Source organism: Theropithecus gelada, chromosome 5 (assembly GCF_003255815.1).
Source record: "Theropithecus gelada isolate Dixy chromosome 5, Tgel_1.0, whole genome shotgun sequence".
Classification (NCBI taxonomy): domain Eukaryota; kingdom Metazoa; phylum Chordata; class Mammalia; order Primates; family Cercopithecidae; genus Theropithecus; species Theropithecus gelada.
In genome coordinates this window covers 47,627,740-47,635,115 of record NC_037672.1, presented here as the reverse complement: position 1 = coordinate 47,635,115, position 7,376 = coordinate 47,627,740, and the positions used below count along the sequence as shown (strand labels likewise).

General features: G+C 40.0%; 1 pseudogene; it reads right to left on the bottom strand.

The window, feature by feature from the left end:
* Positions 1-6,558: 6,558 nt before the first annotated feature.
* Positions 6,559-7,135, bottom strand: LOC112624299 (annotated as a pseudogene).
* Between the last annotated feature and the right edge of the window lie 241 nt (positions 7,136-7,376).

Here is a 7,376-nt window from a genome sequence, read left to right as displayed (position 1 = left end):
ATTTCAATAGACTGTCACAGAGCTTAGAGTCTATGGGGGTGACAGAAAATTATACAAGCAATTATGACACAGTGATAAGGACACACAATAGGAAAACACTGTATTCTCTGAACACTGAGAATGGCTGAGGAAGGGCATGAAAGACAATCAGCTGGGTGAAGGTGGGTGGAAATAAACCACCTTCAAAGAAGAGTGCCGTTCACCTTCAAAGAAGAGAACGGCATATGTTTACAGGGTCAGAGTGTTGCATGGAAGAAGCAAAAGTTCAGTATGGATGGAGTTGGTTGGGGAGGGTCATAACTGAACATGACACTAGAGAGAACACAATTAATTTTCCCCAATACAGAGGCTTCCTGCCTATTTGTCGATGCTTCAAATTCCATTACTTTGCTCACTGGTTTGGTGATGATTCAAACTCGAGCCTTTCATCACGTAATTAAAAATTAAATTTAAACTGCAAAGACACACGGCAGAAATAGCTGCTGAAGCATTAATAACAGAGTATGCCTTTAGCTCAGGCATACAGGTGAGTCTAGAAGTTTAAAATTGGGGTGCGAATTTATGAGGGCCAGAATGTTAGCAGTTTATTACTTACACCTTGGACAGATAGATTTCACACTCATCTTCATCTCCTTTTCAGAAGACACAGAAACATTCATAACTGAATGTCTATGTGCAGATACTGGTTCCAGTTGGAAAGTCTTATCCCACCTTCTTTGTTTGTCCTATTTCAACGCATCCTTTCAGGACCCAGCTGAATAACCATCTCCTTAATGAGGCATTCTCAATTTACACAGTTAGTTGTATGCCTTTTGTGCTACCAAAGTACGTCATTCATACGTTTGTAATAGCATTTACTCTGTGGTAATATTCTGTCAACAAGTCTGTCTCCTTACTTAATGACAAACTCCTTCTCTACAGGGACTAGATCTTATTGTCTTGGTATCCCTAGCACCTAGCATTGTAACTAGCCTATCAGACATAAAACTGCTGGACGTGGTGATGAGTGCCTCTATTCCCACCTACTCAGGGGGCTGAGGCAGGAGGATCATTGGAGGCCACAGTCTGCTATGATGGAGCTTGTGAATAGTCACTGCACACCAGCCTGGACAACATAGTGAGGCTATGTCTCAATCAATCTACTGAAACATAAATCAAATCAGTGGCTAGCAGGGACTGGGGAAGGAGGGGAGAAGACTGATGATAAGACAAGAGGATGATATACTACCCTCTTGATATAGATATATGTCTCAGGGGATATATCTCAGGGGTGATATATCTCAGGGGCAGTGGTGGTTATATGATCATATATATTTTTCAAAACTCATCGAACTGTTCACCTGAAAAAGGTAAATTTTACTGTATGCATATTATACACCAAAAAGCATGTTTCATAAAAAAAAAACTGCATATGAATAAGGGAATAAACATGAATGAATGAAAGACACAATGAAGCATTTAGCTGAGACTTGCTAGGAGCGCTTACTTTTTTTAAAGTAACATCTGAAACCAGGGCAATGCTTAGCACTAACAGAATTTTAATGGTGGGTATTTTAGGTACACCAGTGAGATTTCTGAATAGAGGCACTTCTATAAATTCTTTACATTATTCTAATTTGCCTAAGTATGAAAGTTACCGGCCAATATCTATCATTCTGAGACAACTTTGATATTACTTCTAATACAGTATAAGTCATTTATAATTCACAAAAATAAAGTATTCCTTTTGGTATAATTAACTCAAAAGTGCTTTTCCAGTAAGTCTCAGAGATATATTAACAGCAGACAACAAGTGTGCTACAGAAATTTCAAATGAAGCCAAACTCTGAACATGTAGAACTTATAAAATATTTTGGACCTGGGGCGTGGTAGCTCACATCTGTAATCCCAGAACTTTGGGAGGCAGAGGCAGGTGGATCACTCGATCTCAGGAGTTCGAGACCAGCTTGGCCAACATGGTGAAACACCATCTCTACCAAAAATACAAAAATTAGCCTTGCATAGCGACGTATGCCTGTACTCCCAGCTACTAGGGAGACTGAGGCACAAGAATCGCTTGAACCCAGGAGACAGAGGTTCCAGTGAGCCAAGATAGCACCACTGCACTCCAACCTGGGTGAGGGAGTGAGATTCTGTCTCAAAAAAAAAAAAGAAAAAAATTGCATTAATTTTGTGATCTTTTTACATGTGCCTTAAGATGATCTATTTATCATGTTATCCTTAGACACCTTTAAAATTGTGATAATCTGACAACAAACTAAACCGATGTTGAGTTAGAGTTGTGATGGGTTACTAACCTGTTTCTCCCTCTCTAAAGACTTAGGTTTAAATTTGTCTTAGGACATAAATTGAAATGTTTACTATTCTAATTTAATCACCAGTGAAATGTGGTGTCTATGCAGGCATGCACATACAGCACACTCACCTCTCATGAATTTCAATCTCTGCACAGTGATGTAAGGATAGTCCCCTACATAAACATAGTACCATTGTTACACCTAAGCGTATGAACAATAATTCCATAATGTCATCTAACATAGAAACGTTATTTAAATTCCTCCAATTGTCCCAACAATGCTTTTTTTACATTATAAAAATATTCCTAAAATAAAAAGTGAAACTTGAGGCCTGTGTCGAGCATCATGGTACATTACCTGAAGCAATGTCTAGCATTACGTATAATTCACAGTTATTTCATTTCTTCTTCCATAATTTTCAAACCCAGCATTTTCTACAGCACCCCGGGGCAGTTGGAAACAGCTTATGTTTATTTTCCAGTCTTAGTTCCACTTCTTTCTTACCAGCTAAAACATGGGCTAAGTTACTGCCATGTGAACTTTCCAAGAGTCAATTTCTTCATTTATAACTGAAGAAATAACATTGTCATGACTACAGTCAGGATTTAATGAAATTATAGATGTCTTTTATAAACTTAATATACTCCATTATTTTATCCTGGATTCTTAGGACATGGACAAATCGATAGCTTTGCTGTAACTAGTCATAGCACAAGCCTGTCTACTGGTAAAATGAAGGATGAATAAGGGGAAATTTCAGAGATTGTTGTAGCTAAATCAACATATATTTATTAAGCACTTACTATACAGAAAGAATAGTAGGCACCTGGGAAACAATATATTTCCTGATTTCCTGAACTTATTATAGTAAGTATTTATGTAAGTATTATCCCTGCTTTACAGTGAGGAACCAGGGCTGAGAAAAAAATATATATATATATGCCAAGTAGTTACTTCACTGGACTCTATTAGGACCATATGTGCAACGTATTTGTAAGTGCCCAGCATAGTTCTTGGTCTTACAAAGCTACATTAAGGCCAGGCGCAGTGGCTCATGCTTGTAATCCCAGCACTGTGGGAGGCTGAGGCAGGTGGATCACCTGAGGTCAGGAGTTTGAGACCAGCCTGGCCAATATGGTGAAACCCTGTCTCTACTAAAAATACAAAAAAAACCCAAAATAGCTGGGAGTGGTGGCAGGCGCCTGTAACCCCAGCTACTTCGGAGGCTGAGGCAGGAGAATCACTTGAACCTGGGAGGCAGAGGCTGCAGTGAGCTGAGATCGCACTACTGCACTCCAGCCCGGGTGACAGAGTGAGACAGGGTGAGACTGGGTTTCAAAAAAAAAAAAAAAAAAAAAAAACTACACTAAAACATCATCTAGGGAAAAATTAGTGACCTTCCAAGCAGGTCCTCACCACAATGTGGTTATCATGACAGCTTTGTAGGTCTGGAAATCCTGATTGATGGTTATTATTGTCCAAAGTTTATTTCATCATCTCCCCCAAGGTAGCTCCTCCTCCACTTTTATTTCCTATCTCAGGAGAACCATCATCCACCTACATCGTTGTCCATTCCAGAATTCTCCTCTCCTCATAATCAATGCCCCCATGACATCTCAAACTATCAGCAAATCCCATCAATTCTATTTTAAGAATTTGTTTCCAAATTCATCTTCTTTCCATCTCCATTAGCACTACCCTAGTCTAGATAACTGTCATGTTTCCCTTGGAATATTATAATGGTATTCTCTCTCAACTTTAGGTGGCCTTTGGTGTGTCGTTTGTTTTTGTTTTTTTTTCAATAAAATTATTTGAAAAGTTGGAAAATAATATGATTGGCTCCCACGTATCTCTCAGATTCACCATTTAACATTTTGCTAAATGTGCTTTATGCCCCTTTTTCTCCATATATACATCTGTAAATTTTTTCCCCTAAACTCTTTGGGTTTTTTTGTGGGGGAGGGTGTTGTTGTGGTGGTGGTGTTTATTTGTCTGTTGAGTCACTCTTCACCCAGGCTGGAATGCAGTGGCTCGATCTCAGCTCACTGCAACCTCCTCCTCCCAGGTTCAAGCAATTCTCAAGCCACAGCCTCCCCTGTAGCTGGGATTACAGGCGCATGCCACCATGCCCAGCTAAATTTTTTGTATTTTTAGTAGAGATGGTGTTTCACTGTGTTGACCAGGCTGGTCTCCAACTCCTGACCTCAAATAAACCACCCTCCTTGGCCTCCCAAAGTGCTGGGATTACAGGTGTGAGCCACCGTGCCCAGCCCGCTATACTCTTTGAAAGTAACTTTGGCAATATCTCTACCCCTAAAAGTTTCAGCATGAATATCTAGATAAAGACATTCTCTTACATAAGCATAGTACCATCATTACACCTGTGCATATGAACAATAATTCCATAATATCACCTAACATACAAACTATATTTAAATTTCTCCAATTGTCCCAAAAATGTTTTTACATTATAAAAATATCCTCCTTCTCCCATGCAGACTCCAGTAAATGTCTACACATGGTGTTTGGTTATTAGATTTCTTTAATGTCTTTTCATTTAGAATAGCCATTGCTTCCAACATTTATTTGTTTATGTTTTTCAAACTTTGCCTTGTTTGACAAGTTCAGTTTAGCTGTCATAAAATGTGCCACATTCTGATTTTGTCTCATTCCTTTTCTTTTTCTTTTTGAGACAGGTTCTGGCTCCATCGTGCAGGCTGGAGTGCAATGGCACAATCTTGGCTCACTGCAACCTCTGCCTCCTGTGCTCAAGAGATCTTCCCAGCTCAGCCTCCAAAGTAGCTGGGACTACAGGCACACACCACCACGCCCAGCTAATTTTTGTAATCTTTTTGTAGAGACAAGGTCTTGCTATATTGCCCAGGTTGACCTTGAGTTCCTGGGCTCAAGCGATCCAACAGCCTCAACCTCCCAAAGTGCCTGGATTACAGGCATGAGCCACTACACCTGGCCTGATTGCTCCTTTATTATGTTATTTAACTTATATTTATATCTCTTGTATTTCCTGTAGATTGGAAGTAAGATAGAGACCTAACTAGGTTATTCAAAATATTTATATTTTTGGCAAAAATTTTGACAACAGTCAGTACTTCTGTAGTAGTTTGGTAGAGATGCCCTAACAAAGTTCCACAGATTGGGTGGCTTAAACAGCAAAAACTTACTATTTCACAATTCTGGAGGCCGGAAGCCTAAGATCAAGGGGTTGTCTGGCTTGGCATCTTCTGAGGGCTTCTCTTTGGCTTGTAGATGGAGATCTTCTCCTGGTGGCTTCACATTTCACATGATCTTTCCTCTGGGTAAGTCTGTGTCCTAATTGCCTCCTTTTTTTTTTTTCCGAGATGGAGTCTTGCTGCATTGCCCAGGCTGGCCTGCAATGGCGTGATCTTGGCTTACTGCAACCTCCACCTCCCGGGTTCAAGCAATTCTCCTGCCTCAGCCTCCCCAGTAGCTGGGACTACAGGTGCATGTCACCATGCCCGTCTAAGTTTTAAATTTTTATTAGACGGGGTTTCACCATGTTGGCCAGGCTGGTCTCAAACTCCTGACCTTAAGTGATCTGCCCACCTTGGCCTCTCAAAAGTGTTAGGATTACAGGCATGAGCCACCATGCCCAGCCCCTAATCTCCTCTTCTGATAAGGACACCAATCATATTGAATTAGGGTCTACCCATATGATCTCATTTTTTCTTCATTACCTCTTTAAAGGCACTGCCTCCAAATATAGTCACGTTCTGAGGAACTGGGTTAGGACTTCGACATACAGATTTTGGAGATACACACTTCATCCCATAACAACTTGTTGCTGCATTGCATCAGGGGGCATATAATGTCAAGTTTGCCGGATCTCTCCATTGTAAGGATTCTCTTCGTAATTAGTAAATCATCTGTGGGATGAAAACTTGAAGACCTTCATGTGACTGTCTTGTTCCCCACCATCCTTTCACCCATGAATTTTGCCATCCATTAATGATCCTTGCCCAAATTATTATTTTAAAGGGGCAAAGCAGTGGTTTGCCAATCATTTCTCTCTACATGTGTTAACTGTCATTTTTTTCTGTAAAAAGAGGCCTTCAGTTGCTCTGCATTCCAAATTAATATTTGTACAACATTAGTCAACTTAACTATAGCTGCCTAAAAAAACTATTGATATTTTCCCCCACCCTAAGGATTAAGTACAAACTCCTTTACATAGCCTCTCTCTTTTTTTTTTTTTTTTTTTTTTACAGATAAGCAGTTTTTTTTAAAATTCATCCTCCTCCTCTTCTTCCTTCTTGTCTTCTTCATCTTCCTCTTCTACCTCTTTCCAGGCAATTTTAGCAGGACTCTTTGCACCATCAAACTTTCCTTTATACTTATAGTCAGCAATATCCTTCTCACATACTTCTTCAGCTTGGCCGCCTTAGTGATGTAAGGCTGCTGTCATTTAAGTTATTCCACATCTCACCCAGCTTTTCTTGTAACATCTCCAATAGAGATGCCAAGGTTTGTGGATTTGATCTTGGGGAGGAATTCTGAACAGAATAGGAAGAACCCAGATGGTGACCTTTGGGGGCATTAGGTTCCTTCTCCTTCTTGCCTCTCTTAGCTGGTCCATAATCCTTCATTTTCCAATCATAGCATTCTTTATCCACCTTGGCCGTTTCATCGAATTTAGACTTCTCTTTCCCAGACATCGTCTTCCACCTCTCAGAGCACTTCTTGAAAAATTCTGCAAAATTGACAGGGACCTCTGGGTTTTTCTTCTTATGTTCTTCTCTGCACGTCTGCCCAAAGAAGGCAAAAGCAGAGATCTTGCCCTTTGGTTTCTTGGGGTCAAGAAACCAAGAATGTATTGTTCACTAGTCTACATAACCTCTTAAGTACTTCAGCCTCTTCTCTCCTTGTCTCTATTTTACCTTCTTTACTGGTGTACTTCTACTCATTTTTCATAACTCAGCTGTCACTTTTCCCTGGCTGCTTCTACAAAAATTGTAAGAGCGCTCTAGCACTATACTTCCACTATCATAGCATATTTTGTGCTATTTTGTAATTTAAGGTCTTCTCACTGACTGAGCTATC